Genomic DNA, 20,218 nt, shown 5'->3' with positions numbered 1-20,218 from the left:
CATTTTATGACTATTATTGGCACTATTATGGATACCTCTGCATTAGCACCTTTGCCTGTAATATATATCAAATGAAATGATACATGTATAAAATGATTTTATTTCTTATTGCACTTACCTAATAAAGTAAGGTCATTTACCTGCAGAGACTAGGCAGACAAATGTGCCTAATTGTCTGCCTAGTACATTCCTAAGTGTACACATCCCACATTTTTAAGCTGCCACTGCAAAGCCAAACATTCTGTGCTTACATTTACAGGCGCTTACATCTGACTGGATATTCCCATGGCATACAATACAAACATCATTTCAAAGTCCATCTTTTTACCACTTTAGAATCAGTGGGGTATTTTTGCAACTGGTGGGTTTGGCCCTTTATTAATTTATTAATAGTTACTTATATAGTGCCAACATATTCCATTGCGCTTTTCAATTGCCTTTTCAGACGGGCCAGACTTTAGAATGCAATAGAACACCGGCTCACCATCAATGTTTTTAACTTTACAAGCATAGAAACCCTAGATTTACTAAGTGTTGGTTTTAGAAACCGCCTCAAAACTCAAGTGGGTGCGTTTTTAGAGAGCTATTGAATAAGAACACCATCACACCCTTCATTCCCCAGTTTATTACTTAACACATCCAGGTCCTCCTTCCTCCATGTAGTCAGAGGCGTGGCCATGCTTTGACCAATCAGCACGGCCCTAATAATTTATATGCGAGTGGCTGTAACTGACCTCTCATTCATGTTGGGTTCCAGGAGGGATCAGTCACTATGGGGACGGAGGATGCTCCCAGAGCTATTCATTTGACCGCGCTGTTAGGGCGACTAAATGATTTCTTAAACCCTCCTGAGGGTGCAATGAGAAATCCGACTAAAGTGGCGGCTGTAAGGCTGTTTCTACTTCAGGCTCCATAGGGTATCCACAGGATACCTTGGGGTATAGGTGTGACGTCAGTCATTGGGCACCATAGAGTTAAGCTTTCAGCCTCCCAGGATGCACTAGGGTCCCCCTCCTATACCCCGGCCCCGAGCCAAGGCATCTCAGTTTAGTTCGGTGCCCGGCCGGAGTCGGAGGCACCTGTTAGAGGGGGGCCATGAAGAGCCCCTGAAGTTTTCGTTTTGCAGCTGTGGCTGCACATCTGGAAGTACAGCATGGACAGTCAATTTTGACGTCCATGCTGTCTTCCCTACACCCCCGCCGGTACCAGAACGCCGGTACCTATCCGGGGATGCTGGTAAACATCTGGGGTCACAGCTAGCGGTGACCCCAGATGTTTAGGACCATGGCCGGACTCAAGGGGGGCAGCAAGGTAAGCAGCAGGGTCCCGCGGTGGGTCCCCGCTGATACATGGTCCAGAAGTCCCTAGGCAGGGGGCTCCCTGGGGACTGGCTGCAGCGTGGAGCCAGGTACTAACCTGTGCTTCCACTACCCCCCTGGGACAGCAGGACCGCGGCAGAGCGGTAGCGCTGCGGCGTCCCAGGGGTTAAATGCATGCCAGGGGAGCGCGCCTTCCCTATCTCACAGCCTGCGCCTCCCCCGCTGCACACAGCCCTCTGCAACACGCCAACTGGCCCTTTGGCAGCGCTCCTCCCCCAGGCCAGCCTCCTCTCTGCTCCTCGGCGGCCATCTTCAGACCGCATGGTGAACGCTGCTGGAAGTCTGGACGGAGGCATCGTGGTCTGGGTCCCCCCGCATACCTCTCCTCCGCTGTGGTCAGGTCTGTGTATGCAACGCTGTGTCCTACCAGACTCTGTGTCTGTGTAGTTGATTTATCAGCGCTGTTAGTGCAGGAATTGAGTTTCTTTGCATTGTATGTGACTGTGCTAGCGCTGCTGCCTGTACTTTCCTTTCTGACTGTCAGCCTTATTACTGTCCCTGTTCTTTCTGCTAAAGCCCGTGCGGTGCTGCAGGGTGGTCTCTCGCCTTTTTAAAAATTGGTGAGAGGGGTCACATACTTTCTACCATCATGTCTGAAAGTGACTTTCCTCTCCAGCTGCAGTGTACTACGTGTAAAGTACCTTTAGCGGAGGGGGAGGGTAGCGCGGAGGGCCTATGCCGGCAGTGTTTGTTGTTGGCGCAGCCTATTACGGTTACAGCACCGGTACAGGAGCCGCCCTGGGCTTGTTTCGCTCAGGCGCTTACAACCTTAGTGGGCCAGTTAGCTCCGCAACCCGCGTTTACGCAGATGGGTTTGTCCCAGCAATCAGTGGTGTCGTCACCCATGCAGGGTTTCCCAAGACAATTGGTGCTACCCCGCAGTCTCCCTATTTCCCCTCTCCCGGTTTCTCAGGAGCCGGCGTGGGTTAACTCCCTGACGAGTTCTGTACAGCACTTGTCGGATGTGTTGCAAGGGGAGTCTGTGATGCGGCCACATAAACGGCCGGTGGCGTCTCTGTCGGCTCCTTATGAGGATGACGGGGAGATTCTGGATATTTCCGATCAGGAACCTCTCCGTACTAAGGAAGCGGACGCTAGGTCCAAGGTGTATATTCCTGGACTTATTCGGGCAGTCCGCACAGCCTTGGTGATTGAGGACGAAGTTCCCCAAGCGGCTAAATCCAAAAATGCCTTTTTTAAGGATGTGAAGGGTGACGCCACAGTGTTTCCTCTTTTGGGTCAGTTGGTGGACCATTTAGAGGAGGCGTGGAAACAGCCTGGCAAGCGATACCAGCCGCAGAGGCGTCTGGCGGTGGCTTATCCGTTCGCGGATAATTATTTTGCTAAGTGGGAATCCCCTCCACAGGTGGATTCTCATGTGACACGTCTTGTCCGTAGTGCCACATTACCAATGCCATCCATGTCCTCCCTTAAGGATGCTACGGACCGCAAGGTGGAGATCTGCCTGAAGTCCGCTTATTCACTTGAGGGGGGGGGCAGCGCGGCCGGCTATGGCCATTTGCTGGGTTGCCAGAGCTATGGAGCTCTGGGCGGATGCGTTGGAGGCGTCCTTCGATTCCGGCTGAGCAGGCGGAGTTGATTGGTAATCTCCGTGATTTGGCCACTTATATCAACGAGGCGGCCTTAGACATTAGTACCCTGGCATCTCTAATTTCTTCGGCAGCGGTTGGCTGCTCGTCGCACCTTGTGGTTGCGATCCTGGAAGGCGGACGCTGATTCCAAAAAGGGTTTGGAGGCGTTGCCCTTTAACGGAGAAGTTCTCTTCGGTCCAGATCTGGACAAGATTGTAGCCACACTGGCGGCAGCTAAATCGGCATGTCGGCCGCTGTCCCTTCTGGTTCAGGACCATCGTCCTTTTGGTCTTATAGGGCCCAGGGCAGGTCCAAACCACAGTCTTTTCCCCGACAGGCTTGCCCCAAGAAATCGGCCAAGCCCCGGAAGCAGGCCTGGAGTACCAGACGTCCGGCACCTAAGCCAGATGACAAGCCTGCGGCCTGACGGTCCGGGCCTCCCTTTGGGGGATCCCAAAGTGGGAGGCCGCCTGCTGCAGTTTGCCCGGTGTTGGTTGGTCACCACGACAGACACTTGGGTTCTCAAGGTGGTCTCCGACGGGTATGCCCTCTCCTTCCAGCACAGACCCCCGGCTCGATTTTTCACCACGGGTCTACCATCAGACCGGAACAAGGCCACGGAGCTGCGGAAGGTCTTGCACACTATGCTCCAGGCTGGAGTTATAGTGCCTGTTCCATTCTCCCAGAGGGGCCAGGGTTTCTATTCCAATCTCTTTTTGGTGCAGAAACCCAATGGGTCGTATCATTCGATTCTCAACCTCAAGGCTCTCAACAAGTCTTTGCGGGTGCCGAAGTTTCGGATGGAGACCCTACGGTCCATCATTCTGGCGCTGGAACCTGGGGACTACATGGTGTCATTGGACATACAGGACGCTTACCTGCATGTCCCTATTCTTTTGCGCCATCAACAGTTCCTCAGGTTTGCAATCCGCAGCGACCACTTTTAGTTTCGGGCGTTGGCTTTTTGGCCTGGCGACAGCATCGCGTGTGTTCACCAAGGTGATGGCGGTCGTGGCGGCTTCTCTGCGGCTGCAGGGAGTCCGCATGTTGCCTTACTTGGACGACCTTCTCTTAGTGGCAGTATCGCCGGAGCTCCTTCTGCGTCACCTGGACCTGACCATTGCCCTAGTGCACTGGCACGGCTGGTTGATAAACTGGCAGAAGTCCACTCTAATCCCGTCTCAGCGGATTCTGCACCTCGGATCCTTATTGGACTCGGGACAGCAAAGGATCTTTGTGACGGGGGAAAAGATCTCTGCCTTACAGTCGAGGGTGCGCAGTTGTCTGCACAGCCGCCGGGTGTCTCTACACTCGGCGATGAGGTTACTGGGCTCCATGGTGTCGGTGTTCCACATGGTGGAATATGCCCAGTTTCGCTCCAGACCTCTGCGGCCCCTGATCCTGTCCAAATGGAACGGACTGCCTCAGTCTCTAAAATCCCAGACGATAGTGCTCACCCCGGAGGTTCGCCTGTCCCTTGCCTGGTGGTTGCAGACGACCCATCTCAACAAGGGACGTCCGTTCTGGGTACCAAATTGGGTCCTGTTGACAACGGATGCCAGTCTTCGGGACTGGGGAGCAGTTTCGGGTCCACACTTGTTCCAGGGCAGGTGGACTCCGACAGAAGCAGAGCTTCCAATAAACATCTTGGAACTCCGAGCGGTTTTCAATGCTCTCCAGCAGGCACATCGGGTTCTCCAGGGTCGCCCAGTGCAGGTCCAGTCAGACAACGCTACCACCATGGCCTACATAAACCGGCAAGGAGGAACCCGAAGTCGGGCGGCTCTCGTAGAGCGCAATCTTCCGGCTATATCAGCTGTCTTCATCCCGGGAGTGCTAAATTGGGAGGCGGACTTTCTCAGTAGCCAGGACATTCATCCGGGGGAATGGTCCCTGCACCCGGACTTTTTTCAACTGCTGGTGGACAAGTGGGGTCTTCCAGAGATCAACCTCATGGCGTCCCGGCACAACAACAAGTTGCCGTTGTACGGATCTCGCACAAGAGACGAAAAGGCGTCTCTGGTGGATGCTCTGTCCGTCCGGTGGACGTTCCGGTTCGCTTACCTGTTTCCTCCGGTTTCCCTTCTTCCACGGGTAATCCGGAAATTCAAACAGGAAGGAGGGACGCTCCTGTTGATAGCTCCCGCGTGGCCCAGACGGCACTGGTTCTCAGACCTTCAGGGTCTGTCCGTGGACAGTCCTCTGCGGTTGCCGCTACGACCGGACCTTCTGTCGCAGGGTTCTTGTCTTCACCCGGACCCGACTCGGCTGTCTTTGACGGCGTGGCTGTTGAGACAGCCATGTCAAGGTCCAGGGGGTTTTCCAGCTCTGTAGTGCGTACCATGTTAAGAGCTCGGAAACCGTCTTCCGCGAGGATATACCATCGCGTGTGGCATACGTTCTTCCAGTGGTGTCAACCGAGAGGTTATGCACTGCGGGAGTTTCGTCTGTCTCGGATACTCGGCTTCCTACAAGCGGGACTAGACCATGGGCTTCGCCTTGCTTCTTTGAAGGTACAGGTTTCGGCCCTGTCTGTCTGGTTTCACCGTAGGATTGCTACAATCCCTGATGTGCGCACCTTTATGCAGGGCGTTCTGCGAATTCAGCCGCCTTTTGTTCCACCTGTTGCGCCTTGGGACTTGACTGTGGTCCTGAGGGCTCTCCAAGGACCGCCGTTTGAACCACTGGGCTCAGTGGATCTTAAATGGCTAACAGCTAAGATTGTTTTCCTTCTGGCCATAGCTTCGGCCAGACGTGTTTCTGATTTAGGGGCTCTTTCTTGTAGACCCCCTTTCTTGATTTTTCATGGGAACAGGGCAGTGTTACGCACTCGTCCTGAATTTCTTCCCAAAGTTGTTTCCCAGTTTCATGTTAACGAGGAAATAGTTGTACCGGCTTTTAACTCACCTGGCCTTTCAGTGGGTGAGGCCACTTTGGATGTTGTGCTGGCCTTGAGGACTTAATGTTGACCGCACTTCTTCGTTTAGGAAGTCGGACGCCTTGTTTGTCCTCTATTGGTTCCGTAAAAAGGGTTGGCCTGCTTCAAAGCAAACTTTGGCAGCCTGGATCCGTGTGTGACTCTGTTAATGTGTGACTGTATGTGTATATTAGTGTGTGACTGTGTATTAATGTGTGACCAGTGCTCGAAGTGTGCTGGTATGCAACGGTATGACATACCGGCACTTCAACTTCAAGCACTAAACTTTTTTTTTTTTTCCAATTTTCAAGGAGAAGCTTTTTGCTGAGTGAGTCTCACTCACGATCTGGACCCCTGCGTGTGCCGCCGGCGGCTACCCTGACACTGCTGTCAGTGTCAGTCACAGGACAGTCACAGTTATGTTGATGATCCCTGCAGAGTCCCGCTGCCCACCCACCACCAGTGTACAGTATATGTTTCTTCTCTGCCTGCACCTCCCTTCCACACACAGCTGCACTTCAGTCTCCACTGCCCATACCCCCCTCCCACGATCACCTCTCCACCCCTGCCCATACCCCCCTCACGATCAACAGCCATACATTCAATCTTCCCTGTGGCTGCCAACACACTCCTCCGCGATCACTCCCCACCCCCAGGCACAGCTGCGCATTCCATCATCCCTGTGGCTGCCCGCACACTCCCCCGCAATTACTCCCCCCAGGCACAGCCGCACATTATCATCCCTGCGACTGCCCGCACACTCCCCCGCTATCACACCCCCCCAGGCACAGCCACACATTTCATCATCCCTGCGACTGCCCGCACACTCCCCCCGCTATCACTCCCCCCCCCAGGCACAGCCGCACATTTTGTCATCACTGCGACTGCCCGCACACTCCCCCACTATCACTCCCTCCCCCATGCAGAGCCGCACATTCAATCTTCCCTGCGGCTGCCAACACACTCCTCCGCGATCACTCCCCACCCCCAGGCACAGCTGCGCAATCCATCATCCCTGTGGCTGGCCACACACTCCCCCATGATCACTTACCCCCAGGCACAGCTGCACATTTAATCTTCCCTGCGGCTGCCCACACACTCCCCCGCGATCATCCCCCTCAGCCGCACAGTTTCCCCTGCCTACAGCTGGACTTTGGGCCTGATTCTATTAGCCGGAAGCTCACTGGGGCTTGTGGCAGACGAAACCCTACCACAAGGGTCTCGTCGCAAGCCCAATGGTCGGGACCATTGCGACCATCACCTGGCCGCTCGCAAGAAGGCCGGTAAAAAAAAAAAACCCTTCAGACCTGTACCTCTATCCCGAGATTATAACCTCCACCCCTTCACAATCACCTTCCCCACAGCCACACATTCAGTCCCCTCTACCCGCACCAACCCCTCCTGCGATCACCCCTCAAACATCTGGACATCACACACTCAGACACCAGCAGTACCCCTCACATACGCAGACACCAGCAGTACCCCTCACATACGCAGACACCAGCAGTACCCCTCACATACGCAGACACCAGCAGCACCCCACACAGACATCGGCAGCACCCCACACACACGCAGACACTGGTAGGACCCCACACACATACATAGACACCGGCAGCACCCCACACACACGCAGACACCAGCAGCACCCCTCACACACGCAGACAACGGCAGCACTCCACACACACGCAGACACCAGCAACACCCCACACAGACACCAGAAGAAGCCCCCCACACACACAGAAACCAGCAGCACAACCCTACATAGACACCAGCAGCACCCCACACAAACACAGACACCTTCAGAGATGACGTGTGCTGGTGGGCAGCTCTTCCTGTGCGATTGGGCGTACGCTGGCCGCTTGCTAAGACATGGTGGGCGTGCTTATGCCTTAGCGAGCGATCGCTTTCCGTGGCGTCACTTTGACAAATTTGCATACGCTGGGGGCGAGCGATCGCATCTAGCGAGAGACTCTGTATGAGGTCCTTTGTCTCCTTTCCCTGAACCTCCATCCCGAGGTTATCCCCTCCACCCCTTCACAATCACCTGCCACACATTCAGTCCCCTCTGCCCGCACCCACCCCTCCTGCAATCACCCCTCAAGCAGCTGGACATCACACACTCAGACACCGGCAACACCCCTCACATACGCAGACACCAGTAGCACCCCTCACACATGCAGACACCGGCAGCACCCCTCACACACGCGGACACCGGCAGCACCCCACACACATACAGACACCAGCAGCACCCTGGCAGAGCTCCTGTTTTCTTTATCTGAATTAATGATTTGCTGATGTCACTATTTCTAAAATAAACCATCTCTTTTTACCTTTTGAAGAAACAATATTTAACCACCCTCAACACAACATGAGGGGCGTGACAATGTATCAAGAGGGGTAAAGCCCCCTTATGATACATTCACACGCCCCTCATGACACATGGCCACTCCCATTTTTTGGGTGCGCCTTCGACGCACACAGTGATCCTCCATACCCCCACTCCAAAATTCCCACTTCGACCACTGTGTGTGACTGTATGTGTATATTAGTGTATGACTGTGCATTAATGTGTGACTGTATGTATATTAGTGTGTGACTGTATGTGTGTATAAGTGTGTGACAGTGTATTAATGTGTGACTATATGTGTGTATATTAGTGTGGGACTATGGGGGTCATTCAGACCCGGTCGCAAGCATCGATGTGCTCGCAACCGGGTCAATGGGTAGCCCTGCGCTCACTTGATCGACAGCTCGCCCCTTTTTGTAAGCAAGCCGTGGGGGTGGTTTCCAAAACTGAGGCATTCCTTAATGAATGCCTACTGTTTTGTGGGTGCCCGCACTGACATCATCATGATGCCAGTGGGGAGCTTCCTGTTCCATCAGAGGAGAAAGCTCCCTGGGGCTGCGAGTGCCCAGACCCAACCTTAGGGTCTGGTCGCAAGCCCAGATGGTCGCTAGCTAAGCTGTGGGTGGTAACCCACAGCTTAGCTTGCGACCAGAAGGCCGCACAAAAACAAAAGAAGCGCCCGCCCTCATTCAGAGAGAGCGATCGCTTCTTGCGACCGCCTCTGAATGAGGTCCTATGTGTGTATATTAGTGTGTGACTGTATTAATGTGTAACTATGTCTCTGTGTGTCCCACAGATCAGGAGCACAGGTCCGAGGACGCACCAACACCAGCAGCAAAGCCTGAGAGCCGGACGGGAGGAGGCAGATTCCTGCAGAAGGAGCAGGTATGTGCACACATACCATTCACACACACTGGCCCTCATTTAGAGCCACTCGCAAAATGCGAGGGGGGTCCCTAGAATATTTCCCGAAAATTCCCGTTTTTTTTTTAACCTGTAAAAAAAATTTGTAAAAATTTACAAAAAAGGGGGGGTCCACGACTGGTGCTGGTCTTAAATATAGGGGGTACCCCACGTCTTTTTTGCCCCCAATATTTAAAACCAGCACTAGTCCCTGCAGCCTGGTGTTGGTTTCTAAAATACGGTGGAATCCTACACATTTTGTTCCCCGTATTTTTAGAAACCACTACTGGCTGGCAAGCCTGGGGCTGGTTTGGCTTTTGGGGGGGACCTTATCTAATTTTTTTTGTAAAATCAGTGGACCCCCCCTTTTTTGTAAATTTTTACAAATTTTTTTTACAGCTTAAAAAAAACGGGAATTTTCGGGAAATATTCTAGGAACCCCCCTAAAGATGTGTAGACATGGGGGATCACTATGGGTACCCCCATTTTTTACTACTGAAGGAAGTCAGGGTTTGTAATAGCCGCGGCTGGTGCATAAATGCGGCTTTGAATAAGGTGATGCAGAAGAGCATTTAGAAGTTTTTTGGGGGCAAAACAACTACGGGCATCAAATTTGGGGCACTTAAAAATGGAGTTCAGCATATTTTAAAGTTGCTAAAGTGACTTAAAAAAAACATGAAAAACCCACCTGCCGCAAACACCTGCAACAAAAAAAATACTTGGGGCATACTTGGCGACCCCCCGAGAGTAAAGTTCGCTATTTTTTAAGTTTGTACCCCAACTTTTTTTTTTTCACCCCCTTTTTCAAAGTAAATTTTTGGGGTGCCCTTAATTTTTGATTTACATTTTTTTGACACAGATTACCTTTGGGGGACTGTCTGTAGGCTGCACGGGGGTTCCCGAAATGTTGCACCCCAAAACCCCAATTCTGCACTTTTTAACGCCTGCCATTCATAGGCGATACTTTACCGCCTATTACATTGCATTGACTTAACGCCTAGGCGGAAAGTCTTTCAAATTGAATACGGAGGAAAACTTAAACAGTCGATAATGATGTCATAGGCGGTAAATTACCGCGAATCCGGACTTAACGCCTCAAATTGAATACGGGCCATACTGGCAAGTGTGAAGCAAAAATAACCTTCAGTTAGTTTGTGCACAAACAAGGACAATTTTGCCTACCCTTCTGTTGCATGCAAGAGATTGTCTAAAGAGAAGTCAATGTTTGCAAATGGTGCCCGGGATAATTACTGTGGTTGCAGGTATCAATTCTCCTAGCAGTGCTGCAATTGGACTGTACCAAGTGACAAAGTTAATGTCTCCTGTCTTTTATCTGTCCTTAATGAACTCAGTTGTAGATACTTGAATAAATGGCTGCTCTTTATTCCTGACTCCCTCCAAAAGTCTCACAGATGCATTCGTCCACCACAACAACGAATGAGAAGATTGTGGGCACTGAGTGGGATGTGTGTGCCACATAACTGTTCAGACCTCAGTTGCATAGACTGCATGTGTATATTCCAATGAGCACACAATTCTGTGAATTAGCAGCTCCACCATTTTGTGAGTGACAGCAATCTCACTCTGTGAGAGTGCTGAATCTGCAGTTAACCACATGGTGTTATGGCATTCCATATCTGTATTATGCAAGGAACACGTCCATTAAGGCGTCAGCCTTAATGATCATAATTTCATTGCTTTTTGGAGTTTGAGTGGTAGAAATTCAATAGGTTTTGTGAAATTTCAGATCATGTCCAAGAAGCCTTAATGGGACATGTGAAACCGTAAGGTTTTTTGTCTATGGAATATATACTGTATATATATTTATATTAGGGATGTGCAGGCTCGGATAGGTTCGAGTTTGCACGTGGAGTTCGGATTTTTCCCTCCAAAAAAACGGAACTCAGAACGAGGCAAAACGTCATCTTACATGGACGAACATCATCATTCCTGGACAAAAGACCAGGAATGATGATGTTCGTCCATGTAAGATGACGTTTTGCCTCGTTCTGAGTTCCGTTTTTTTGGAGGGAAAAATCCGAACTCCACGTGCAAACTCGAGCCTATCCGAGCCTGCACATCCCTAATTTATATATGTATTCCTATCTATATAAAGGGGCATTCGTGAGGTAATAGTTTAAAATCTGTAACTTTCTCAATGATCTAAACCCCAAAAGCCTGGAACAATAGCTACCTAATAAGACAGACCCCACGTCTAAATTCGCCCCCGAACATGAGTTATGAATTCCCCCCAAAAAAACATGGACTACAGCAGAAAAGTAGTCCTAATTGAGAATGTCAGAAAAAAGTGACTGTTGGAGCTTTAGATTACTGCCTAATCCTAATTTTTTATGTTTTTGCCCTGAAATTTGGCATGCAGCACCGAGCGACAGTTCTACCTGCCCAGGCCAAATTTCAGCTCTGTACCTACAATAGCTTTTGAAGTGTAGCCCCTTAAACACCATACCCCCCCCCCTTCCCTCCAGAATTATCTATGGAGAAATCCCTTTTTTTAGATGCAGCCTTAATATAAGGGCACGACTGTGCCCTTATAATATATATAAGCTTAACAAAAGTCAGCGGCACTCAGGGTCTTGTGAAGGTCAAAAATGTGTATTCAAAATGTCACAGCATGTACCAATGTTTCGGGGCCCGTAGCCCCTTTGTCAAGGTGTGAGCAACAAGTGAAAAGGTGACGTTCTTACCTTATAAAGGATAAGAGGGAGAAGCCCGCTCCTGAAGGAGGACGTCCCCAGCACCGCCAAGTTTATGACGCCCCGGAGAACTTCCGGTATGGCCAGAAGATGACTTCATCGACACCGAGTTGTCCGGGACGCTCAGTCACCCAGGCAACCAAAGCTTAAACATCATCTTTGCAGAAGGCACCAGGGCATACGTATTTGACTTAGAGAAGTGCCGGACCTTATATTCTTGTGCGTGGGTATATATATATATATGAAGTCCAGCCAGTGGGCACGTGACTAAACGTGTTGAGGTGGTTCTGTGATGACCTACACCCTTTGCTAATTTATATAGGCTGGAGTAAGCAAATTGGACTTCCCCCAACTTTGTTAGTCAAATTAAATATTGTTGCTCTCAATATATATAGATATATATTTCCATATATACAGTCAGGTGCAAAAATATTGGGACATTGACAGAATTTTCATATTTTGGCCTCTATTCACCACCACAATGGCTTTGAAATGAAACAAACAAGATGTGCTTTAACTGCAGACTTTCAGATTTAATTTGAGGGTAATTACATCCAAATTAGGTGAACGATGTAGGAATTACAACGGTTTCTATATGTGCATCCCACTTTAAGGGGCCAAAAGTAATGGGACTATCAACTCAAAAGCTATTTCATGGACAGGTAGGGGCTATTCCCTCTTTATTTCATTATCAATTAAGCAGGTAAAAGGTCTGGAGTTGATTCTAGGTGTGACATTTGCATTTGGAATCAGTTGCTGTCGACTCTTAATATGAGATCCAAAGAGCTGTCACTATCAGTGAAGCAAGCCATCATTAGGCTGAAAAATCAAAACAAACCCATCAGAGAGATAGCAAAAACATTAGGTGTGGCCAAATCAACTGTTTGGAACATTCTTAAAAAGAAAGAACGCATCGGAGAGCTCAGCACCAACACTACGCAGCACCTTGGGAAAGTGTTTGGAATTGTGAGGGCCGCTTTTAAAGGGTATGTTAGTCGCTTGTGCATTGCGTAGTGCACTGCGTGGGAGTGGCGCACAGTAGCAGGCGCGTACGCAGATTACTATAAATAGCAATGCCAGATTTTTAAACATTTGCAGTCATGGATTCTGAGGAGGCCACTGAGGACTGCATGCTTGATATACATGAATTTCTGGACGAATTTGGTTTTGGAGTTGCTTCAGAAATTGAAGTAGTGGATATACTTCCAGATGAGGCTGAAAAAAGTGTGCCTGATCCCACACCAGATGATCCTCCTCCAGCACCTACAAACACAACACTATATTGGTAGTCATAATTTGAAGAACTACCATTCATTTATCCATATTGGCAGTTTTATACTGAAGCACTTTGTATTTATTTATTTTTTTACTTATTAATTGATGACTATATTGGTAGTCACTACCTGGAGACCTATCAGTCATTTATATCGGCAGTTATATTCTGAAGCACTTTGTATTTATTTTTCATTCGTGTGAATAAAATATCTGGTTTTAATTCACTTTTTTGACATCTTGTGGGTCTCCTTGGCACCACTGCTTTCTTAAAGTTTTATATGGATTATTGAGTTGTGGGGATGTGGTGTCCCTTATGAGAAAGGAGGGCTGCCTTGACACCTAATAAATTGCGCACCTGTTTAAGAATATATTTGCTTTCCTTCCAGCGTGGGAAATGTATGCATGCTGTTACAGTGAGGGCCTGGTTCTGTATGCTCCCAAACTAGACCACCGGGGCCTTATCGCCTGGCGCTGGGGACAAGCTTCAGACACATTCTATTGCTGGGAGGCCAGCGTTCCCAATTGGTTGAGCAGCATAGGGGAGGTAAGCTCTCATCCCGGCAACCCCTCCCCCGACTCAGACGAGCAACAAAGGCAGGAGGGGGCTTAAAAAGAGATCTTACACCAGATGGGGGCACCAATGGGCGAGGCAAAGGACCTTTACAAAAGACCTCTCTGTCCGAGGAAAACCTAGTGGTTAATATCTCCACATATGAATTATCATCTATTGAAACTCAGGTTTTGGCTAAGTGAATATCATTTGTCCCGATATGCCGCTTTGAAGAATTGAATTGGAAAATTGAGCATAATTGATTACACCGTCAGCTCAAACTCAAAGAATATTTTGCAAAAATACCCCTTAATCCATACTTAACTCCCCCTTTACCACATGCTCTGGCAAGACTCCAGCCTAAATCCTCCTTTGAACCACAGTCTTTTAATGCTTCCATTCACACATTTGCTCGTATGTTAAACCAGGAGTTTAACGAAGAGATTGCTAAAGCACCCCCTATTAGGAACAATATGAGTCGAGCAGAACGTGCAGCACTCCAAAGGCTAGCTAATAACAATGAATTGATCTTTAGACCAGCGGATAAGGGTGGAGCCCTGGTGGTGCAGAATTTGTCAGATTATAAAGCTGAGATCGAGAGACTCCCTCCCCAGCTCAAACTCCTAACCCAGTCCAGACCTTCTCCTCTGGCCAACATCCTTCCAATCCTCCTCCTCACCGGGCTCAAATTGGGCGGCCTTCTCCAGCCCAGGATCCACAAGTCTAAACATTGTGGTTTTGGATGCCGAAGCAGTGACTGAAGGTACATAATGAAGTATTTACAAGTTTTAAACATTCTATAAAAGTGTAGATACTTACTCTGGGCCTGATTCAGAGCCGGACGCTCTGACAGAGCGCTTGCTCTGAATCCGGGCCAGCCTTCTCATGCCCTTATATTAAGGCTGAATCGAAAAAAACTGAATTCTCCCATAGAGAACTCCCGAGGCGGGGGGGCATGGTGCTTAAGGGACTTCACGTCAAAACCTATGGGAGAACTGTCGCTTGGTGCTGCATGCACCAGGGCAAAAACATAAAATATGGGGATTTGGGAATAATCTAAGGTTCCAACTGTCAGTTTTTTCTGACACTCTCAATTAGGCCCACTTTCTGCTGTTTTCTATGGGGGATATTTGGGAAGGCATAACTCAGGGTAGGGGGTAAATTCAGACTTGGGGTTTGTTTTATTAGGTAGCTATTGTTCCAGTGTAGGTGCTTTTGGGGTTCACGTAAATTAGAAAGTTACAGTTTTTAAACTATTACCTCACAAATGCGCCATTATACAGATAGGAAGCTTCAATTTGTTGCGCAGCCTCAGCTGGTGCCTTCAGCAGGTGTACTCACTGTAGCTTCACTTGGGTGCACCAAAATGGCTGGCCAGTGCAGGCAGTAGAGGTGGTGGGACTCGGGGGAAGGAAGCGGGCAGCTGGGACCTGGGAAAGGTAGCAGGCGTTAGCGACGGTGGTTCGGGCGGCAGTGCAGGCGGTGGTGGCGCAGGCTTCAGGATCCGGGGGAGGTAGAAGCAGCCAGATGCAGGCTCGGATCAGGAAGATCCATGATGGGATCAGTGAGATCCGTCTGTGCTTCTGTATTTAAAAAAAATGAAAACCTATGTAAAAAAATAAAAACGGCTTACACCCCCCCCCCCAAAAAAAAAGAACAAATAGCATCGGGCTTTGGAGTCCCAGTACCGGTTCTACTAAAAACAAACAAGGTCCCCTGTAGTAAGCGCAACCAGCCTGGTCTCTGAGCCGGTCCTGGTTCTGGAAATACAGGGGAAAAAATGCGTATGGTTCCCCTGTATTTACCAGAACCAGCACCGGACCCTTTCTAGTGGGTGGGTAATTCCACAGCCAGGGGAGCCCTTTCACCGGGTCCCCCAGCCGAAGAATCACCCCTGACCGCTAGTCAACCCAAACTGGTGATCCCTGGGGGCTGGTGACTCCCCCAATAAAGGGGTATCCTCTGCAGGGCACCCCAGGCTGATAGCCCCTGGCTTGTGGGTGCCGGGTTGATTGTGTATAGTGTGGTGCATTTGATGATAGTAAAAATATTGTCTTTTGCTGTGGAACTGCAGGACACAGCAAGCCTCCCCCGCATGTTGGTACTTGGAGAACCACAAGTACCAACATGCAGAGCATTACTGGCCCGCTGGTACCTGTAGTTCCACAACAAAAGAAATTTCTTCAGGATCCATAGGGTCAACAGGAACTACTTTGTGGAATATGTGGTTTGGAGGATACCAGGCACCAAACAGTCAATGCTTTCCGGTCCCAGGATGCACTGGGTCCTCCCCCATATATACCTCCCCATCGGCCACAGGTCCTCAGTTTTGACGTTTGGTGCGGCAGGAGACAAACCATTATAACAGACGGGACTGAGGTAGTCCCAAGTTTTGTTTTAAGTTTTGTTTTTTTTATTCTCCATGAGTTTAGCAGCAGGGCATCTTATAAGATGCCTGTGCTGCGACTCAAATCTACCCCCGCCGGCGCCGCAATGCCAGTAATCTGTGTGGTCTGGTGATTTCGGCAGGGTCACGGTGGAGCTTGCTAGCTACGATGCCGCGACCTGGACTGCAACCAGAGGACACGGGGAAGTCAGGTAAGAGCAAGGTGGTCCTTGCTTCCAGCGTGGGAAATGTATGCATGCTGTTACAGTGAGGGCCTGGTTCTGTATGCTCCCAAACTAGACCACCGGGGCCTTATCGCCTGGCGCTGGGGACGAGCTTCAGACACATTCTATTGCTGGGAGGCCAGCGTTCCCAATTGGTTGAGCAGCATAGGGGAGGTAAGCTCTCATCCCGGCAACCCCTCCCCCGACTCAGACGCCAGGCTATGGAAAAATCAAATCAATCACCTCTGTTAGGGTTTTGAGTAGTTGATTCAGAGCCCATTGCAACTAAAGGTTGTATCTGCATTGTATGTGACTTTGTGCTAGTGCTGCTGTGTTTTATTGTCAGCTATTTCTATCACTGTTGTTTTTCCTCATCCCTCTGTCCACGTGTTGGGGTTGGTTTTCTGTAAAGTTTCACTTTCACTAATGTTAGTGAATTCAAAAAGGACTAAAGTCACGTTTGCATTACTTTGTACCTTTGCACCTTATATGTCTAAGGCCAAAAGGAAACATGAGGCTTCGGCCCCGGTGCTAGTATCATGTAAATCCTGTCAAGCAGTCATGTCACCTCAGGATTTCATACAGGATGGTTTGTGTTTTTCATATTATAAGATTCCACCACACCAACCTAGTGTACCAGCTCCTGCGCAAGAGCCACCGTGGGTGTCCTCTTTTTTGCAGGTTCTAATGCATTTAGTGGACCATTTGATGGCACCTAAACTGCCTCCTACTATGGGATTTCCACAGCAGCTGCAACCTGCTATGTGTGTACCCCCTATACATCCATCTTGGGTGGATGCTTATGCTCATTCTTCACAGAGTATGGTTCAACAGTCTGCCACTCTACAACATAGACAAGCGGATAGACTGGTAACCACTAATGTTCTGGGATGGAAGAGGTCATCCCATCATTCCGCCCAGCCTTTAGACTCAGATGCATCATCTGATGAATTGTATGTTGCACATGGTACCTCCTCGGAATCTGTATCTGAGGAGGAGGATTGTCATGCCTCTGTGGATGTCCCCTATCTGGTCAGAGCTACCAAGCTGGACGACAAACCTTCAGCCTGATAGGGCGGGCCTCCCCCTGGGGAACCTCAGGATGGGGGGCCGACTTCTTCAGTTTTGTGACACTTGGCATCAGACAACAACAGATGCCTGGGTCAGAGAAGTGGTCTCTCAAGGATATGCACCTTCCGGCGACATACACCCCAGGACTTTTTTTGCACAAATCCTCCATCAAACTCTGTCAAGGCCCTGGCCCCCCAGGAAGCCATTCAGACTTTGCTAGATTCAGGGGTTATCATTCCAGTTACCTTGGCTCAACAGGGAAGCAGATATTAATCAAATCTGTTCTTGATTCAGAAACCGAATGGGTCTCATCACCCCAATCCTGAATCTAAAGCATCTCAACAAATTTATTCATGTACCCAAATTCTGTATGGAAACCCTACGGTCAATTGTACTGGCAATGGAACCTGGGGATTTTATGGTTTCCCTAGACATACAGGATGCATAGCTGCATGTGCCTATAGCACTATCCCATCATAGGTTTCTATGATTTACTGTTTGTCAGCAACATTAACAATTTCAGGCTCTACCCTTTGGTCTGTCCTCAGCTCCTCGGGTGTTTACCAAGATAATGGCAGTCATGATGGCTCATCTCAGATGACAAGGGGTCAGAATACTACCATACTTGGACGACCTCCTAATATTGGCACAATCTCAGGATGTTTTACATCATTATCTCCAGCTGACAGTGGCCTGCCTAAATGAGCATGGCTGGATTGTCAATTGGAAAAGTCATCACTTTATACAACTCAGCGGATGATACATCTGGAAGTGCTCCTGGATTCTCAGGCGCAGAGGATCTTTTTGCCAGTAAAAAAAGGTTTCAGCTCTCTCTACATTTGTTGATGCACAAATTGCTCCACAATCAAAAAATATCAGTCCACTCAGCAATGCAGGTCCTGGGGTCCATGGTTTTCACAATTGACATGGTGGAACACGCCTAGTTCCACTCCAGGCCCTTGCAGCTATTGTTTCTGTCTCGTTGGAGTGGTCAATATCAGTGGATAAAGTCTTAGATGATCCTTCTCTCCCCAGAGGTTCAGCTCTCCCTTGCCTGGTGGCTTCCGACGGCTCATCTAAACAAAGGTCACCCTCTGTGGAAGCCAAGGTGGGTCCTCCTCACCACAGACGCCAGTCTTCGAGGATGGAGCATGGCAACAAGTTATCGGACTTTCCAGGGAAGGTTACCATCTAAGGAAAATCACCTGCCCATAAATATCTTGGAACTCCGGGCAGTATACAGGGTGCTGGTTCTAGCATGAGGCCTCCAGGGCAGGCCTGTCCAGATCCAGTCCGACAATGCGACTGCGGTAGCCTACCTCAACCATCAGAAAGGCACGCGAAGTCGGGCAGCCATGCGGGAAGTGGCAAACATTCTGACTTGGGCAGAATGTCATCTACCAGCAACTTCAGCAATATTCATCCCAGGAGTCCACAACTGGGAAGAAGGCTTATTGAATGGGCTCTCCACCCGGAGGTCTTCCAGATCCTATTGGACAAGTGGGGACTACCAAATGTGGATCCCATGGCCTCACAACACAATTACAAGGTCCCCAGGTATGGGTCCAGGACAAGAGACCCCTCAGCTGCCTTTTTGGATGCGTTATCAGTTAGGTGGTATTTCAGGTTGGCTTACATGTTTCCTCCATTCCCTCTTCTACCAAGAATTCTCAGAAAATTCAAACAAGAGGGCGGGAGGGTGATTCTAATAGCTCCGGCATGGTCCAGGCGCCATTGGTTCACCGACCTGATGTGTCTCTCCATAGATACTTCGCTCACACTTCCTCTACGGCCGGATCTGCTAGTGCAGGGTCCCTGCCTACATCCGGACCTACTTTGTCTGTCTTTGACAGCTTGGCTTTTGAGTCTTCCATTTTAAGAGCCAAAGGGTTTACCAACTCTTCGAATCATATGATGCTTGCGGCGAGAAAGCCTTCCTCTGCCCGCATCTATTACAGAAGTTGGCATACCTTTTTTCTATGGTGTTCCCATAGAAAAGTTGATCCTAAGGTTTTTAGGATCCCTCGAGTTCTGGCTTTTCTCCAGGCTGGATTAGACCTTGGTCTCCCTCTGCCTGGCCACACCGGCTTCTGCGCTGTCAGTTTGGATTCAGCATAGAATTGCTTCCTTGCCGGATGATAGAACGTTTTTGCAAGGTGTTCTCCATCTGCAACCACTTTTTGTTCCTCCGGTGGCACTGTGGGATTTGTCTTTGGTTCTCAGGGTGTTACAGGCACCCCCTCAGTGGACCTCAAGTGCTTGACAGCAAAGACACTTTTTCTCCTTGCTATCGCCTCAACTCGCAGAGTCTCTGATTTGGCAGCACTTTCGTGTCACCCCCCACATTTGATCTTCCACTAGGATATATCTGTCTTACATACGCGGGCAGGCTACCTTCCAAAAGTGGTATCCCGTTTTTATATAAATGAAGAAATTGTTGTACCAGCTTTCAAGTCTTCAGGCCTTTCTGCTGGTAAAGCTTCATTGCATGTAGTTCGAGCCCTTTGCATCCATGTGGATCATACCAACTACATCAGGAAATCAGATGCACTTTTTGTTTTGTATGGCTTTCACAAACGTGGTTGGCCAGCTATCAAGCAGACTCTGGCTCGGTGGCTGTGTATGACTATTTCTCAAGTTTGTATGCAGGCTGATCTCCCTGTTCTCAGCAGGGTGACAGCACAATCAACTCGGTCTGTGGGACCTTCTTGGGCAGTTAGACATGGTGCCTCAGCTGAACAGCTGTGCAAGGCAGCCACTTGGTCTTCCACCCATACCTTTATAAAATTCTATGCAGTTGATACTTTTGCCTCCCAGGATGCTTCCTTTGGGGGGCAGATCCTCCTGTCGGCTCAGGAGC

The 20,218-nt window shown here is 49.5% G+C and overlaps 1 long non-coding RNA gene across 1 annotated transcript in view; it reads left to right on the top strand.

Annotated features, from left to right (window-relative positions):
* Positions 1-20,218, top strand: part of LOC148481595 (uncharacterized) — a 90,656-nt gene that overhangs the window by 60,277 nt on the left and 10,161 nt on the right. The window contains exon 3 of the long non-coding RNA XR_015871899.1: positions 9,032-9,120. This is a non-coding gene — a long non-coding RNA (uncharacterized LOC148481595). The remainder of the gene's footprint in view (positions 1-9,031; positions 9,121-20,218) is intronic.

Source organism: Taudactylus pleione, unplaced genomic scaffold (assembly GCF_031769625.1).
Source record: "Taudactylus pleione unplaced genomic scaffold, aTauple2 ptg000573l, whole genome shotgun sequence".
Lineage (NCBI taxonomy): Eukaryota > Metazoa > Chordata > Amphibia > Anura > Myobatrachidae > Taudactylus > Taudactylus pleione.
Note: the sequence above shows the minus strand (reverse complement) of the source record. Positions and strands in the feature narration are given on the sequence as shown.